The sequence below is a fragment of the Erithacus rubecula genome, assembly GCF_903797595.1.
Source record: "Erithacus rubecula genome assembly, chromosome: 9".
NCBI lineage: Eukaryota > Metazoa > Chordata > Aves > Passeriformes > Muscicapidae > Erithacus > Erithacus rubecula.
The window spans coordinates 33,124,842-33,141,693 of record NC_136660.1 but is presented as its reverse complement, the minus strand read 5'-3'; the positions used below and the strand labels follow the sequence as shown (position 1 = coordinate 33,141,693).

Below are 16,852 nucleotides of genomic sequence, written 5' to 3'. Positions count from 1 at the left end.
TTTTAATAAAAATCCCTCATTACAGGGAGCTTATGCACACACATACAATCACATGAATATTTATATGTTTTTATAGACATTATAAATACATATTTGTCTGCCTGTAAAAGCATATTCAGACCCGTATTAATATAGGACCACACAAAAACACAGTGAAAAGCTCCAGTTTATTGTTTTTTTTCCTGCATTTTGCTGATCAACAGGGCTGGATCCATTTGTATCTGCTTGAACTCAAAACCAATTGAGGAAGTACAACATCACAGAGTAAAATAAAAATAAAATGACCTAATCCTTTTACCAATAACTCCAAAAGGTTGGGTATTTATGGCAACATCCTGATCCATTTGCCACTGCCCAATGGAACCAAGATTTTGGAGTGAGGAGCTGATCCTGCAAGTGATTTGTGTGACCTACAGGAAAATCCTCCTCAGCAGACAAAAAAATGAGGGGACCTGGCTACAACTCAAATTCTGTTTAGTCTGCTCTGACAGCATAATCAAAGCTATGCTAGAAAGCATGGAATAATATACAAATATATATATATATATTTTCTCAAATGACTCTAAAAACCCACAGGAAATTTTTTTTTTACTTAAATGGGAAGGAGAAAATCTATATCTCGGAGAGTGAAAAACAAATTAAAGGTTCTTGAAGGGTGTTTCTTAACATTTACCAGTGTTTTTCCCCATGGAAAAGATGAAAAATTAGCTTGAACCCTAGAGCTTTTGGTCTTTTGTAATATTTTCCTTTTTTTTTTTTTTTCCTCCACAATGAATATAGATTTTTTTAATCCTAAATGCAGTGATGTCACATATTTAGATTTGAAAGCTTTCTCATTGTTATATGAGACAGTTTTAAATTAAAAATGCATTTGGGACTTACCTGTGTAAGGAGGATGGAGGAGCACACAGGCATCAGCAAACACATGAACCTGAGTTATTTTTGGAGTGTGTTTTTGGACTCCATAACAAAATAATCCTGAAATCAAGAGAAATATTCTGCTGTCAGGCTTCCCATGCTAAGATAAGGATCTTTGCTGTCTGCTCTGATTTGGCTCCATCCAGGAAAACATCAGCTGTCATTAAGGAGAGTTTTGCCTTCTCCCATCTGGGTCTCATCACGTTCCCTGGAAGAGGAAATAAAGCTCCAGCAGCTCTCTGGGCAGGGGGACAACCATATTGTTATTTATCTGGAACAGCAAAATCACTTCTGAAGTGTGATTTTAAGCTTAAAACAGTCAACAGGGGTTGAAAAATCAGGGTTAATTTATATTTTAACCTGAAGTCATCTTTAACACACTCAATTCTCTGCTGGTAAAACAGGCATGGTGCTGTTTCCTCCCTGCCCCATCCTTTTCCTTGTTCAAATGTAAAAATCCTGAGGAAGAACCTCCTCAGTCTTTATGTTGGTGAAACCTCACACAGGGTCAAATACTCATTTGAAGCCTAGAAATAAGAGATGATAAATAATATTAAGAAGATCAATTTATGAATCCCTTGGTGTAAAAAAAATATAGGCTGGTTAAAACAACATAAATTTTCAAGCTGGGGGTGCTAAATTAGCTAAAAATAAAATTATTAGTGAGATAATCACTATTGCTTTTTCACATCCATATTTTGATGAGAATTTCTCTCAGAATTTTCCTTCACAGGGACATCTGTGAAAAATGAAGACCAGAAAAGGTCTGTCCCATCCATGGAAGGGTCCAAGGCCAGGCTGGACAGGGCTTGGAGCAGCCTGGGACTGTGGAAGGTGTCCCTGCCCATGGCAAGGCTGGAATTAAATGGTTTTTATGGTCTCTTCCAAGCCAAATCAGGATTCTGAGCTGGATGCCAGGATTTGGCACTGCTCTTGGTCTCCAGCAGCTCATCAGTGCAGTTGGAATGACAGAGGGGGTAGAAACTACTTTGGGAATATTTGGCAGTGGTGAAAGAGATGCAAGATGAGACCTGGATGGAAATAAAGCAGAGCTGCTCCACTTTTTCATGCATTATTAAAATTGAGGTTTTAAAAATTCAGACTTTATTTTTACCTTTAAAAAATGCAACAGATGTGTGTGAAGACAAAGCTGGTGCCTGCTCTGCCTCGTGGAAGGTGTTTTGTGGTTGTGGGGAGCAGATTCCAGAGGAGAGCTCAGCACAAGGACTGAGAGGATCTGTCATCTGTTAATTGGGGCAATCAGTACAGAGCCAAGTTTTACAACCTTGCTCCCTTTTATGAGGTTTTTACACTTACTGAGTGCATTAAAACCCAGGAAATGCTGTGGGGATTGTCCCCTGAATTCTGCAGACTGAAATCTCACTTGTGGGGTTGACAGGGAGAGGTGATTTTATTTGGCTGTAGATGGACAAGGGTTAAAACAAAGGATGAAACTGAAAAGCAGAGATGGTGCAAACCACAAGACACTCAGCAGTAAAACTTCATTTGACTGCAAAAAGCCATTTATAAGAAAGCTCTCTTGAATATCTCTGGTTCTCTTAATCAAATCTAATTGTGGATTGGTAAATTCACTGAGAATTGTATATTCAACCCTACTTATTTTAAAATTTGAGCTCATTCAAATCTTGTCACAGGACTGAACAGCTTTGATGGAGTTAACTGGACAACCTGGCCCAATTTTGATATAATTATTAAGTAACCATGTGACAAAAAAATGTTTGGAGTATCAGAAACTTGGTGTGTCCAAGGCCAGGTTGGATGGGGCTTGGAGAGACCTGGTCTAGTGGAAAGTTCCCTGCCTGAGTTTCAAGGTCCCTCCCAACCCAAACCAATCTAAGATTCCATTATTCTCTGATTATGTGAATTCTTGAGCTGCCATGGTGAAACCTGGAGCCCTCACTCTGGCAAAAATCCCTCTTTAAATCCAGTGTTGCCTCAGGACCACAGGTTAGATCCCAAGGCAAAAAGTGATCAGGGTGAAATGCCTTGGATAAACAGGATTGTCCTGGGAGCACCAACAGCAGATTTTCATGTTGTGCTTACAGCAGGAATGATCACATCCACTTTGTTTCCTCCTAGGAAGCATCTAATCAGTTTATTCCTGCATGTCTACAGGGAGTGTAGAAATCCTCCCTCTTCTACCCAAGACCTTTCCCGTGGGGTTGGCACTGCAAAGGGCAGGGAAGAGCTGCCAGCACCCCCAGTGCTCCCACAGCACCCCTGGGCACCTCCCAAAATCACAGCCAAGCTTCCCACAGGTTTCTTCTCTGCTTTTTCACCAACAGAGATCCAAAATGATCATGAAATTCCCAGCTGAAGAATTTTGCAAGGAAGCTGGAGGTGAGGGTGGAGGCAGGACCTTCTCCCCAGATGCTGCAGGATGCAGAGAGGAACTTGCTGGGGCTGGAGAAGGAAGAAGCACCAGAAAGGAGAAGGTCAAACCTTGGAAATCTCCACCCACCCCCAAGGGTCACCCAGAGGGTGGGGTTGGTGGTGGCACAAATCACCAGGAAGGAAAGAAGTGACCACAATGAGTTATCACTGCATAATTCTGGGATAAATTCAGTTAATAAAGCTGTGGCCTAATTAAACCCCATCCTTTGCTCCCTCCCCTCTTCTCCAGACATGAATCATGCAACATTTTCACCTCTGGGAAGGGAATCCTGGAGCTTTTTCCCAGAAAATAAAATTCCCACTGCAGATTTCTGTATATCTGCAAGCTGGGTTCTAAAAGCCCTTCAGGTTAAATGGTCTGAGTAAGCAGAGAAGGCAAAAATAAACAAAATCAACACATGGTCAAAATTTTTTTGTCACATGGTTACTTAATAATTATATCAAAATTGGGCCAAGTTGTCCAATTAACTCTATCAAAATTGTTCCGACTTGTGAAAAGATTTGAATGAGCACAAATTTTAAAATAAGGAGGGTTGAATACACAAATCAGGAGAGTGATGTGCAATGGAAATTTCATATATCTGAATATAGCAGAAATCTCATATATCTGTGAATAAGAAATGTATTCACACAAAAAAATACAGTTAAGATTTAGCACACCACCCTTATTTCAGAAGATTTAAAATGGAACAGCAACAAAGAACATGTTTTCTGCAAGAAAAATGTGATTCAGCAGCTTGATCTGTTCCCTGTTTTCACAAGCAAAGTCCTGTCTATTATAATCTTGTTTTTCTCAGTCATAAACACAGCGTGAAAAAAAAAAAAAAAAAGAGAGAAATTTATGTTGAATATGGTTATAGTTATTATTTCCCTTCTGGGGATTTATTAAGCATGTGTTAGGAGTTTAGGTATAAAATGAAATTGTTTTTTCACTACATGGATGTCTTCTGTGACTATCTGTAAAATTTCATTAAGGTGTTAGACTTGATATTGCAGATCAAAGTAATCCCAGGAGATTAAGGAGACCCTGCTAATTGACTAAGGTCATGTACTGCACTTCCCACTGGCACTTTGGCCTACATTGACAACAGAGGAGCAGCCCCATCTCCAAGGACCATTCTATAAAAATACCATTTTCTTTATCTCTAGTCCAGTTTTCACACCGCTACAATAACAAGGGATTTCAGAAATCCAGGTGGACTGATTAGAGTTTTGAGTATGTAACTTTCTGAGTAAAAAATATACATGATACTTTTGAACAATTTTGACATTTTATCTTACCCTTTAAAACTCCCGGGAGCAGATTGCACGTTAGGTGTTTAAGAATAAAAAGTGTCAGCACATATAGTGAGTTCCATCATTCAAACTTGGCACTAAAGAGGATATTGAAAGCCTTGCTGCAGACCATTAAAACCAGCTAATTTACAACCAAAGACATTGTTGCTTGAAGTGCCAATTTGGTCAATAATTAAGGTTTGGAATATATATCCAGCTCTGACAAGAGAAAATTCTTAAAACTCTTCCCCTGTTGATCCAAACATACAATATATTATTCTCAATTGGACAGTGGCTCTTGGTTCTGTGTTGTGATATTACTGAAAATTATGGATTATCCAGAGGTGTGGTGAGGAATTATTGCTGCTGTCAGCCAGATTTGTGAACTCAGTGCTGAGATATCTGCTGCCCCCTGGATCCTACTCCTATTGGAAAAGTTGGAGGGAATTCACAAAAAAACTTTGGAAAATATGGCTCTTTTCTGTCCTCATCATGGGAGAAGTAAGAAACTCAAAGCCAATTGACCAGAAGTTTAAGGACAAGATTTACAGGGAAATAAACAGGAGAACTGGGATTGTACAGCCATTAATTTAGCAGAGTATGAATAAAGAGCACTGACAACAGCAAACTGAGTGAAAAAGATGCAAATTAGGATTTACCTGCCATGATTTAACTGAACAAGTTATACACCAAGAGATTTTGCCACCTTTCTTTCACTAGAAGTTTAAAAATCAAGGGGTTTTTTTGGTTGTTTTTTTTAATATTGTGCTGTTACAAAAAGCTTGTGGGTTCTTTTTTAGGTTTCATTCATTGATTGTTTTTCCTCAAGTTTATCCAAGTTCTTCCTGAAGAGAAGACTCCAACTTAAGGCCAAGTAATAAGCAATGGGATTACTGGGTACATTTTAGCAATTTTAATGGATGTAACAACCACCCTCCCATTCACCAGATGAAATCCCCATCTAAGCAGAAGGATAGTAGGAGGCTTATGACATCCATAAAATGGCTGTCGTTTGCATGGAGATGAATTTCAGCCCTTAGAAGCCAACAGAATCACATTTTCCATTATGTTCAGCCAGCAGAACGGATTTCATTAATCAGCCCCTCATCAAGGGCTCAGTCCTACCACATTACTCAAACTAAGGAACACCTAAGATGCAAATAGATCCACTAAAGCAAAGGAGGCATCTGGAGAAGTTGTGTAATTCTCTGACTAAAGGTGCTTTAATGGACTTTGAGAAATCCCATGCTCCACAAGTGAAATCCTTGTACCCTTCCAGCTCTTCAGAAAGGTCCTGGCTAAATAACTCATTCAACAGAGGTATTTAATCCTTCAAATGCTGGAGAATGATGGTAACAGTTAAGCTGTTGAAGGCTGTTGATGAAAACAGGTAAAAATTAGCATTTACTGCTTTTTCAGCTCAAATAGAGAGCTCAGATTTCCTTTTCACTCAGCAATTGATGTTGAACTCTTTAAGGCACCATTTTGAGTAAGATACAGGAGGCCTTAAGTCCTAGGAGTGTGGAAGGACTTGGTAGGGATGAGGCTTTATTATCCTTGATTCACTGGAATTCCAAGTGCTGTCAGTATGTTTAATGCTCCCTATACCCGTTTAACCATCCTATTTGATGGGGTGGCTGAGTTTATCCACCATAAGGGATACTTATCTTTATATTGAACAAAATCTTTGTTTTCTACCTTATTATTTTCCTGAAGTTGGTCAGATGTTGTATTTTCCTTCCTTTATATCCCAATCAGAACCATAAAATTCAAATTATCAAAAGGATTAAGCAAAGCAGGAAAAATCCCAACTTTTATATTTGCATGGCGCTGCCATTTGGCAAATCCAATGAAGATTTTTGATCTTCCTTTTGCCAAATGCAAATGAAAACTAAAAATATTTATTACTCCAAATGAATTGAACCCTTGTGTATTATTCCCTGTGAAATGTCTAAGAGATTGTGGTTGATCTTTGTGCCCTTTTTTTTTAGATTTAGTTTGTTTGTTGTTTCCTATCACAACCAGTGAAAGACTCTTAGGGTTAAAATGTGATATATTTGTTAATTGTTGCTGTTCTTGCTATGATCTTTGGCAACACCTGCTGGTGGTACTCTGCAGTGCTGGAACCACTCTACATATGTATAGACCTTCAACTGGCCACAAATCCCTGTCCACCTGCAAAGAGCATGGATATGGCCAGTGGGCTTAAAAATATCAGCCCAAGTTCATGAAAACACTTGCATAGGCTTTGCAGGCTCAAACACTCTCTCATATTAAAATGTGCTTGGTTTTGTTTGCCAGTCCAGCTGCTGTGATTTTTATAAAAGTTGTGATTTTATGGCAGCTTAATCCAAAGAGAATTTTTCTCCAGAACTTTTCCCATCCACTCTCTAGTAACGAGGTATTATGAGCAGCAGGATAAATAACATTTAGGCATCTAATAAAAAACTGTTGGGCGGTTGGGGTTTTTTTTCAGGTCTCAAATCCTCTTTTTTACATAGTACAGCAGCAAAGCTTCGTATTGTAGGTGAAAAGTCTGTAAATTTGCAGTAACTGAAAAATAACAGAAGGCGCAGCAGCATTCTTTATGTTAGTCTATATTGATCGGCTCTAATGAGCACCAGTGGAGCTGTAGCTAATGGTGGTATGTCTGGTGTTAAGGGCAAATGTGGGAGAAGATTATCAACCCAAGGGGTTTAACAGTTGCTGGACTGCCCTCAGCCCTCAGGGCAATGATGCACTTGAGAGGTCACTGTATCAAATGAGGGAAAGGATTCAGCTCGCGCTGCTGGAAGAAATGCAGCAGGAGCTGTGCTTTAGCCCAGACTACCAGCATCAATAAAACAGTTCCTCTCTGCCGGCTGCTTCTTCCCCTCTCCTTTCCCATCACCTACCCAGCACTGCATTGCTAATTAAGAGCCCTGACTCGGGGATCTGGGAAGGGATGGCACCGAACTGCTCTGAATGAGGTTGGCACGCGCGCCCTGGCGCCGGCCGCGCAGAGGAGAAGTTATGGGGCAGAACGCTTTTACACCTGACACCTCTTTGTTACCTGGGGGGTGACGCTGCCATTTGATGGGAATTTGCTTGATATTCCATTCAGTGTGTTGCTGCCACCCCCTTCTGAGATCTGAGAGGGCCAAGATGAGTGACCACCAGAGCAGAGAAGGCCACCGGGCTTCAAGGGGAAGTTAACTGGCAGATCCGAGAGAACGCTCGCAGTAAAATGTTTGTGCAGAAAGGAAGCTACAGGTATCCAAAAAGATAAAAATGAGCAGAGAAATGCCTTGAGGTGGATGGCGTGTTGCACATTCCATGCTTTAATAGCCTAATGGAATAATTTTAACTGTGTGAGGCTCTGAAACACACCAAGAAGCTCTGTTGAGAACCAGGCACTGAGATTTCAAATATTTGTCACAATAAACAGCAACATATATTTAAAAAAAAAAAAAATCAGAAACAGAATATTTCACTTAATGTTGTAAATAAGCAAATTAAATATTACCTTAGCTCCTTTTTGCCATGGCATGCTGTGGTTATGGCAAATTATTTATTAGGTCTTTAAAAATTCTAAAACATGGATTCCTCTTGTTCCTTAGAGACCAGTGATGGGTCAGATTATTAAAAAAATCTTCACAGCTCTAATTTTTTTGCAGTGTTAACATGGAGCAAGCTGGATGCCACATTCTTTGTTCCAGTCAGGAATTTTCCAACTGGTTTTTCCTGAGCTAGAAGGAAGCAAGTCAGGATTTGGTCAAAGAAGAATATTTCCTACCACTGTCCGCAAAAAAAAAAAAAAAAAAAAAAAAGAAAGAGAGGAGGTTTTAGGCTGTTACCAGGCTGTTGACACAAAAATACCTGAAATAAGTGGAGCAGGCACTAAAGCTGGCATGCACACTCAGTGGGAGCAACGATGCTGGAGACGAGGAGAAACGTTTTCCGCCAAGCAGCCGGAGTTGACACATCCGCCGCTCGCTGCCTGATGGGCTCCAGCTCAGGGGTTTGATGTCTGCAGCTCCCACCACTGGCCATTAGACAGGCACCTGCACCAGGGACCCTGCAGCCACAAGTGACACTAATGTGCTCCACTGCTGACACTGGGGAACCCACAGGAAATGTGTTCATGCCCTGGCTGCTGCGCGGGTAGAAGGGGAACCAGTCTGGCAAAACATCCCCGACGCTTCATCTGTCCCCATTCTCGTGCCTTGTGAATGCTGAAATTTCTGAATACCCTAAGAAAAAAACAACCCACATTAAAGTCTTGAAAAGGCTTTGTGTATTTCCTGCAGCAGCTTGAATTCCAATTGGTTTAGGCAAGGCCAAGCTGCTTCTTCACAAAATGAGCCTGTGAGCAGACTGTGACAAATTCATGGCATTTATTTTCTACAACTTAAGTTCATAAGTAGCCTGAGTGGACTTGCTAATTTACACAGTTACTGAGATTTCCTTCAGTCATAAATGCTCAGTTGCCATGGCATGTGAAGTATTAGCAGAAGGCAATCATTTTCATTCATGAGCTTTTTTAATACTCTAAAACTCTTCTGTACTGTTTGTTATTTTAGTTTTGGACATACTTGAGCTTAAGAAGGTCAGAGATTAACTTTGAGATGCTTTTACTCTTCCAATGACAGAGGTAACAATCAAATTCCTATCTCAGTAGCAAAAAGTTCCATAGTACAAAAGGATATTGATATCTATATATATATTTAAAATATCTCTATGTATTTAATTGAAATAATTTGGTGAAATTATTATCAGAAAGGATAATGTGAATAACAGAACAAGAGCTATTTCTGCAATGGCTTTTTTCTTAAGGAGATTTCACAATTTTTTAAAATATTATATTGTTTATTTCATACCTGTTGTTCCACATGCTACAGCTTTGGAGATGAATATGTGGGATTTGAAAGAATGTGCTGGAAATGCACATCATAGCACTGGCAGGACAGTGGGTCCATACTTTGGACCTTGTCATATTTACCTAGCTCATGGATCTTAACTCCAAAACTTAATTAGTCCAAAATTCCCCAATCAAAGCTCCTCAGAGTTTAATGATGTAGGAATCTAGCTAAGGGACCTATCTGGGATTTTTTAATAGTTGGTATTGACCAGTCATTTTGAACTGTTTGTTTTAAAAGGACATGCTATTTATTTTTTCTTTCCATTTAAATATCAAAAAGAAAAGATCTTGCTCTGGTTCCAAAACAATAATCCATACAATGAATAACCACTCAGTGGCATAACAAATTTCCTCACTTTAATGAAGAAATATTTTCAATTCTTGAGATTAAGTAGCCACAAAATCTACTCCCAGACCCATCAGTCTCAAAAAATCCTACCAAGTCATTATAACTTCAGTAGTAAATAACATTTTGCCTGTGTATTTTTTCCATATGCATTTCTTGAATGAAGTGCAGCTGTTTCAGGGGTTTATAAGAAATGTGCTTTATTTTCTCTGCACTGGAGGTTTTCACTGGGCAGTGTCCTGGCCTTCACCCCTTAAACACCACTAAATCCCATAAGTGATCCCAAGATGATGCTGTTTAGCACAGTAATATTATTTTCAATGAAGCAGCAAGTAGGAATAATTGAAAATGGATGAGCATGAGCACTTGGAAATGCAGGAGTCCTGCCAGGTTGGAAGAGGAACCCAAAACTTGACCTTTGTGCATTTTACAGGAAAAAAGATATGGAAAAAGTTCCAAAGCCCAAAATTGATTTAAAGAAACTTTAGAAATTAATCTGTATTAACATTATTACAAACCACATGGAAATCCTGAGGAAAATGCCTCTTTCCTACTTACTCACTGACCTTCTCTTGGAAAACATCCACTCTGCTCCTTGAATCCTGACATCTGGGGGCATCCAGCTGCAAGGATCTTCCCATTCCTCATGGAAATTCATCCACATTCCAGATCCCCTTTGGAGGAAGGAGAAGGATTCCTGGCCTTACTGTCCTGTTGGACCTTGCTGGTGATTTAAAACAGATAAAGTGTCAATTAAACCATTCAAACTCAAACCAGCACAACTGGCCATGGCTTGGCAGCCTCAATGTTTTATCCCTCACCTCCAGTGGATCTTGGCTGAACTTCCAGCCTGTTCCCCCATCACAAAACTCTGTGACATCTCTGGATGATGGAAATCTTTGAACCTTAAAAAGCACTCACGCGTTATTTGAAGAATTTTTAATAACAACATTCTTTGGTTGGTATTTGAGTGAAATAGCCAAAAAATGCCAAATCTCTCAGTGGAACATGACCCAACCTTTTTCCACTCATGGCTTCATGTGGTTTATAGGACTTGATCTTCTTTCATTTTAGTTCTTTGAATTTCTGTGGTTCAAACCCAACTAAGAAGAATCTTCATCCTGAACAATGTGTATGCATCTATTAAAGCTCTGGATGAAGAACTCTGGTAACATCTGTTAAATGAAATTACTACCACTGGCTCCCTCCACAAGTTTTGACAAAAAATTTCTGTCTTCAAGATTTAATCCTAATTTTTTCCTTTGGCTGCTTTTTATGGTTTTGTTGGTTTTTTGGTTTGTTTTTTTTTTTGGTGGACCATCTCTACAGTTCTCTTCTCTCCTTCCAAATCAACTCAATTTCTGTTTTTACCTTCTCCCTTTGTCCTCTGCCATCAGCTTCTCAATGAATATCCCTCTAGTGACAATTTACCAGCATGTCTTGCAAGTTTTTTAACATCCTTAAAGCTCTGAAGGATCCATACTTAAGTCCACTGCCACTTGGTTTGGTCACTAAGCTCAACCATCTTTAATTTACCTTTTTTAACATTTATTTCAGAGAAAGAGTTGACTCAAAAATATGTCTTTTAAAAAAAGTCTCACAGCATTCATGCATGGGCTTGATGACTCCCAAGAATATATTCCTGGTTTTGATGTACAGAAATGCTGCCTAAAATTGAAGAGTGATTTTTCGTATTAAAAGAATTATCAAGAGCAGTGGCACTTACAGTGTCTTGACATAGAAAAGAACAAAACAATTCAGTATGGTAAAAACTTTGTTGACTGGAAAACAAAGAAATGTATCACTTCCCTCCCTGATCATATAAAATCATTAGAAATAAAAGAAGAGCAAGGAGAGAAAAATCAAGTGCTGAATCATGAAAAGAGTCAGCAGATCAAGGTCTTTCTTCTAAAAAAATCTTTAACAGGGAAAAGAAGAAACAGTGGATATTATTTCCAATTATTTCTCAAATTGGAACAGAGAAAGGAAAATAAAAAAAATACACACACACACACAAAAAAAAAAAAATCCCTGACTTGGTGCTACTGGAGTTTGTAGCTGGAAGGAAAGTCCTTGCTTATATTGAAGTAAAGTTCTGAAAATAAGCAAAGAACAGATTTATTGATTTTTGGTGAAGTCTGGGTGTAAAAAAGAGAAAGAATAAAGAAGTGCTCTTTGCCCGCTATGTCCAAATGACATCCCCAGTGGCCTTCTTAATGGTGGGGGAGGGGAGGGGGCAGGTGCCTACCCCGGCACACGGCCACAACTGCCCTTAGGCAAGGGCTAATGGTATTGGCTGAGCCTGCTCTAAGCCTCTCTTTTCTAATAGCCAACTTTCTCTGTGCGAGAAGACAGACAGATATTGATTGGTCCAAATGCCCTTGAGTTGACAACATCTGAAATGAAAATCCACAAGGCTAGCACAAACTTTCTGCAAGTTCAATTCCTTGGAATCTGATTAGGAGGCTGGCCAGCACGAGCATTTCCATGGAAAAGGTCTCCTTTTGTCGCTGCCTCCACACGTGTAATTAGCGGCTCCGGCAGATCCGCGGCACAAGCGGCAATTTTGGGCAGCGGGTTAAGGACGACGGGGTTGATTAAGGAAACAAAACCAGCCGAGCCCGCTGTGAAGTTTAACAACAAATTCACAAAGACACTGGTGCCATTTCCCAGCTCTGAGCGTTAATTAGGTAGAGATTAATAAATTACTCGTTCTCTTTTCGTCTGCTCGTAGAAGTTGTATATAAAGTGATAAGATTTTAAGAGTTCACCTTTCAGGAAGTTGCTTCATCCAGACTGAAGTTCTAACTCCCAGCAAGTCCAGGTTTATTTTCTAATGACTTTGTTTTCCAGAATTGAAATACTGGAGTTACAGTTTGCAAATGTTACGGATGAAAAATGCAGAAGGCTGGAGGAGTGTATTTGTACCTTATTAAGCATTCTTTTTTTATTCTACAAATTCCTTCTGAATCAATACATTGACTACTGTATAAAGCTTAAATAAAGCATTATTAAAGTGGAAGCAGTGTTCCTGTCCTACTGGGTTATTTAGAAGCATAAAAGATACACTCATAAGAATCAGGATCATGCCAGGTAAAGTACAGCTGGAATACACATTAAATTTATTCAGTCATTGATTTGTAATGTTGATCCTCCATGGCTTCATGTTTCTTTTCTCATTAATCTTAGTTAACCCTCTCAAAACAATGCCAACGTTGGCGTTTGATGTATTGAAGATCCAACCTGCAGAGGATGCTGCTTTCTGGAGTGTGATCCCTGCCATCAGTGGGGATAAAGCCACAGAACCAGAGAGTGTTCTTTGCTTGATTTTTTGTTAAGTATGAAAAAGAGAAGGTTTTTTCTCAGAGGAAGAAGCAAACAAAGAAGATGCACAGTTTCCTCTCCCGTGGCTAGAACGAGGTGATCTTTAAGGTCCTTTCCAGCCCAAACCATTCTAAGATTCTGTGCTGACCTAAGAAAGGCAATGTGAATGTTTTGGCTGCAGAGAATTGATAGAACTGCTGCAGATCTCCTGTGGGGCAAGGAACAAACTGCTGTGGTGTTTCCACTAACAAACACTCAGCTGCAGGAGAAAGTCACTGCAGAGGAAAGCAAAGCCCTGCAAAGAATCCTATTTCAGAAATTAAGATCCCTGCCTATAAAGCCAAAAACTATTTTAATTGGAGATTCTACTTACTAAGGCATTTCCATTTTCTACCTGCCCCTCCCTCCATACCAAGGTGTTTTTATAGAGAGGCTGGCTCAAGAGGAGGAGCAGGAGAGGTCAATTTTGGAGAAACCAGCATCAAATACACACAAGTGTGCAGAGACTCAGGAGCCTGGGGCGTTTGCCATCCTGCTGGAGGTGATGTCTGTCAATAAAGTCCAGCCCATTCCTCTGTGGGATGAACTGGGCTTGATCCATCATTCCTCTGGACCTCACGCTGCCTGTGCAGAACCTGCACTCTGGTGGTTACCAGCCACTTCTGAAAGTTTTGCCTGATCTCCTTTTGGCAAATACTGATAATAACAAAACTTGTATTTTATGTCATGACAGAGGTATCAAATGTCAGCTGTTCAGACAAATGGCCACCTTCTATCCCTTCTCTTCCTGAAAAACCATAACTGGATTGTAGTCCTCCCTGAGAATGCCAGTGATTTTCTCATGGTACAGCTCCATGGACTTGGACTTTAGCATCCACCTTGCTTTAAAATCCATCTATTTTAATGATCAGATAGATCCACACCTCCCCATCTGAATTTTAACAAGTTTAGAATCCAACAATACATTACCAATACAGACAAAAAAATAGATAGATAGATAGATAGATAGATTAGATAGATAGATAGATAGATAGATGGATTCCAAGCTACAATTTCCCTACAATTATGTACAGCCTATAAGAGATCAAGTCTGGAATGAAGAATGGCCACACCCTTTCATATCCATAGATGTTACACCCAGCATCAAGGAAGAAATGATTTAGCTGAGGACAAACTCTGGAGCAAACATTAGCAGCAAATGTGAGTCTTGTTTGTGGTAAATCCATCCCTTGAAACTATTTCTTCCTTCAGCACCAAACAGTCTTTCTAATCTTTTGTCTTTTCAAATAGCTGTGATAATATTAAAACCATGCTTCACAGCAAACAGCATTTCTGAGATTTTCCTAAGAGATGTGGCTTCAGATAAGAAAGTGCAATTGAGTTAAAGCAGTAGGAGAGCCTGGAGTCAGTGGGGTTTGTTGTGATCCGCTGACCACTTCCCAGTAGGCATCTCTGCAGTCGCTGAGAATTACTAAACACCATTTCAAGGAATATGGGTAATTCAGTCAACCAAAAAACCAAACAAAATAAGCCCAGCATAAAATACATTTTAAAAAACCCTACTGGCATGTGAAAAGCAGGAATCTGTCGAGCTTGCTTTGAATCATTCCCGGTGTACTTAGCTAAGGAAAAATCAGACGGATGAAATTTCTCAGTGTGCACAAAGATTGGAAAATAGATATTTCTGCTAGCACAGAAATGTTTCTGAGATAGAGAAAGGACAAAGCTGGCTTCTTTTCGCCCCAATGCTTAGAAAGTATCGCACCTTTCAGGCAAATATGACACAACAATTAAGGCAGTAAATAAGAGTAAAGTAATAGCAATATCAAAAAAATTTACAACTGAAGAACTTCCTGCTATCAGAGAGAAGTGGGGCACAATTACCCTACACCAAGCCTGGCTCTCTGTGGTCAGGTTTTCTGCCATATTTTCCCACAATTTTTCATGAGGAATTAAAGCTGATAACAGCCAGGACAAACAGCTGAGGAGCTCTCAGTACAGCTGCCCCAATTCTCAACCTTTTCACTCAGAGCCTCTGACTTATCATCAAAAAAAAAAAAAGAAAAAAAAAATCAGCAAAAAATCCTCAGCTGGACTTTCACAACCGCTGTTGACAAGTAAATATTTATCTATATATTTGTCCCTCCAGATGTCATGGAGTTGACTAAAATACCTGTGCATGCAAAGTGGAATGAAGAGGTTCTGCCCGTATTTTATCATTATTGCACTTCTAAGACAATACCCTGGCTCCCTCTCTAAAGAATGATAGGATGGGCAGGCAGGAGTAGCTGCAGGGGATCCTACGCCTGTTGCCTGCCAAAGCTGCTTACTACTTAACAACTGATCAACTGGCCCCCAAGGCAACAGCTTAACAAGCCCCAGTAGAAGTGGACTCAAGATTTCTTCCTCTGCAAAGAAAATGAAACCATTTACCAGGTATGACCAATATCCAGAAATCAAGGGGAGCAGCACTAGCAACACTTTATCTCCCCAGCTCTTTAGAAATAGCAAGGTGTTTTTAGGCTGGAGTCTTAAAGTTGAGCAGGGTTTAATAATATTGGACTAAGAGAGGGGAATAGGAGACGGGAACGGGGTCCAGGTTTGCTTGGCAGGTTGGTTGTGCCTTGCACAATTCCTGCATCCCACACTGCCAGGGAGGAGGGATGCTCTGGGGCAATGCTGTGCCCTGTGTGTGTGAGGGAGAGACAGGGAGAGATTCAGGACTGAGCTGCAGCAATTCCTCTGGGGTGAGCTGTGGCAGCTGTTTACCGGCACAAAGCAATTCTGTGCCGCGCTTTCGCGCAGGAAATGAGGAATCCTGGACTCGGCTGGAACTGCAGGGGGGATTTTAGGAGAGCAGAATTTAATTACCCAAGCTGGAATTCGGCCAGGACACCAGGGCTCACACCTCTGCTCTTGTGAAAAGTGCCAAGAGGTCGTTAATAGTAACAAACGGTCATATTTGGGGTTAGGGTTTCACCGGAACTCCTCCGCCTTCAGTAACATTTGCTCCTTACCAGTGTTATCAAAACTTCATCCAAAAGTGCTTGGAATTGCAGTGGGGTTACCATGAACAACAGCTTTTCTTATAAAGTTTCTGTTTATCTCAGGATCATCCAGGAAAAGCCACTCATAACACGTCTCCAGGTCCGCTGCAGGAAATGAAAGGAATATTTGCCATGCTCAGGTGGGGTAGACCAGGGAGATTTACCCTAATACATCCAGATTAGCTGAATCAGCTCCATAACCTCCCAAAAGCCTGACATGTTTCCTAAAGCATCCATTCTCCAGTTCTTCCATCCCTCAAGTCGCCAATGATCTCCTTGAGAGTGGGTTGTTGTTTTTTTGGGTTTTTTTAAGCAGTATTTCAAAAGAAAACTTGAAGCTGGAGGGAGGGCTGGCATTTTTCAATTTGTTTCCATGGCCTGCTTTTTTTACAGTTTTAATCCTGCAGCCATCAGGAGAGGTATGAAGAAAACCTGCAAAGACAAACCTCATTTGAAAATTGGAACGACCTGTTGACAACTGCCCTTCCTGCACACGGATTTATGAGCACAGGGTGTATTTACTGGGTGTATTTAGTGGGGGTTTATTTGGGTGACTGGAGGAGTGTTCTCCAAATTTCTTTTTGATTTCTCTGCTGCCATTTCTTCTTCAGCTGTATTCTCCAAATT

General features: G+C 40.2%; 1 long non-coding RNA gene across 1 annotated transcript; it reads right to left on the bottom strand.

Annotated features, from left to right (window-relative positions):
• Positions 1-8,119: 8,119 nt before the first annotated feature.
• LOC306805391 lies at positions 8,120-16,089 on the bottom strand. Its single transcript, XR_013775193.1, has 4 exons — positions 16,050-16,089; positions 10,676-10,759; positions 10,413-10,578; positions 8,120-8,385 (listed from the first exon to the last, which is right to left on the bottom strand). It is a non-coding gene; the product is annotated as an uncharacterized lncRNA (long non-coding RNA).
• Positions 16,090-16,852: the final 763 nt, after the last annotated feature.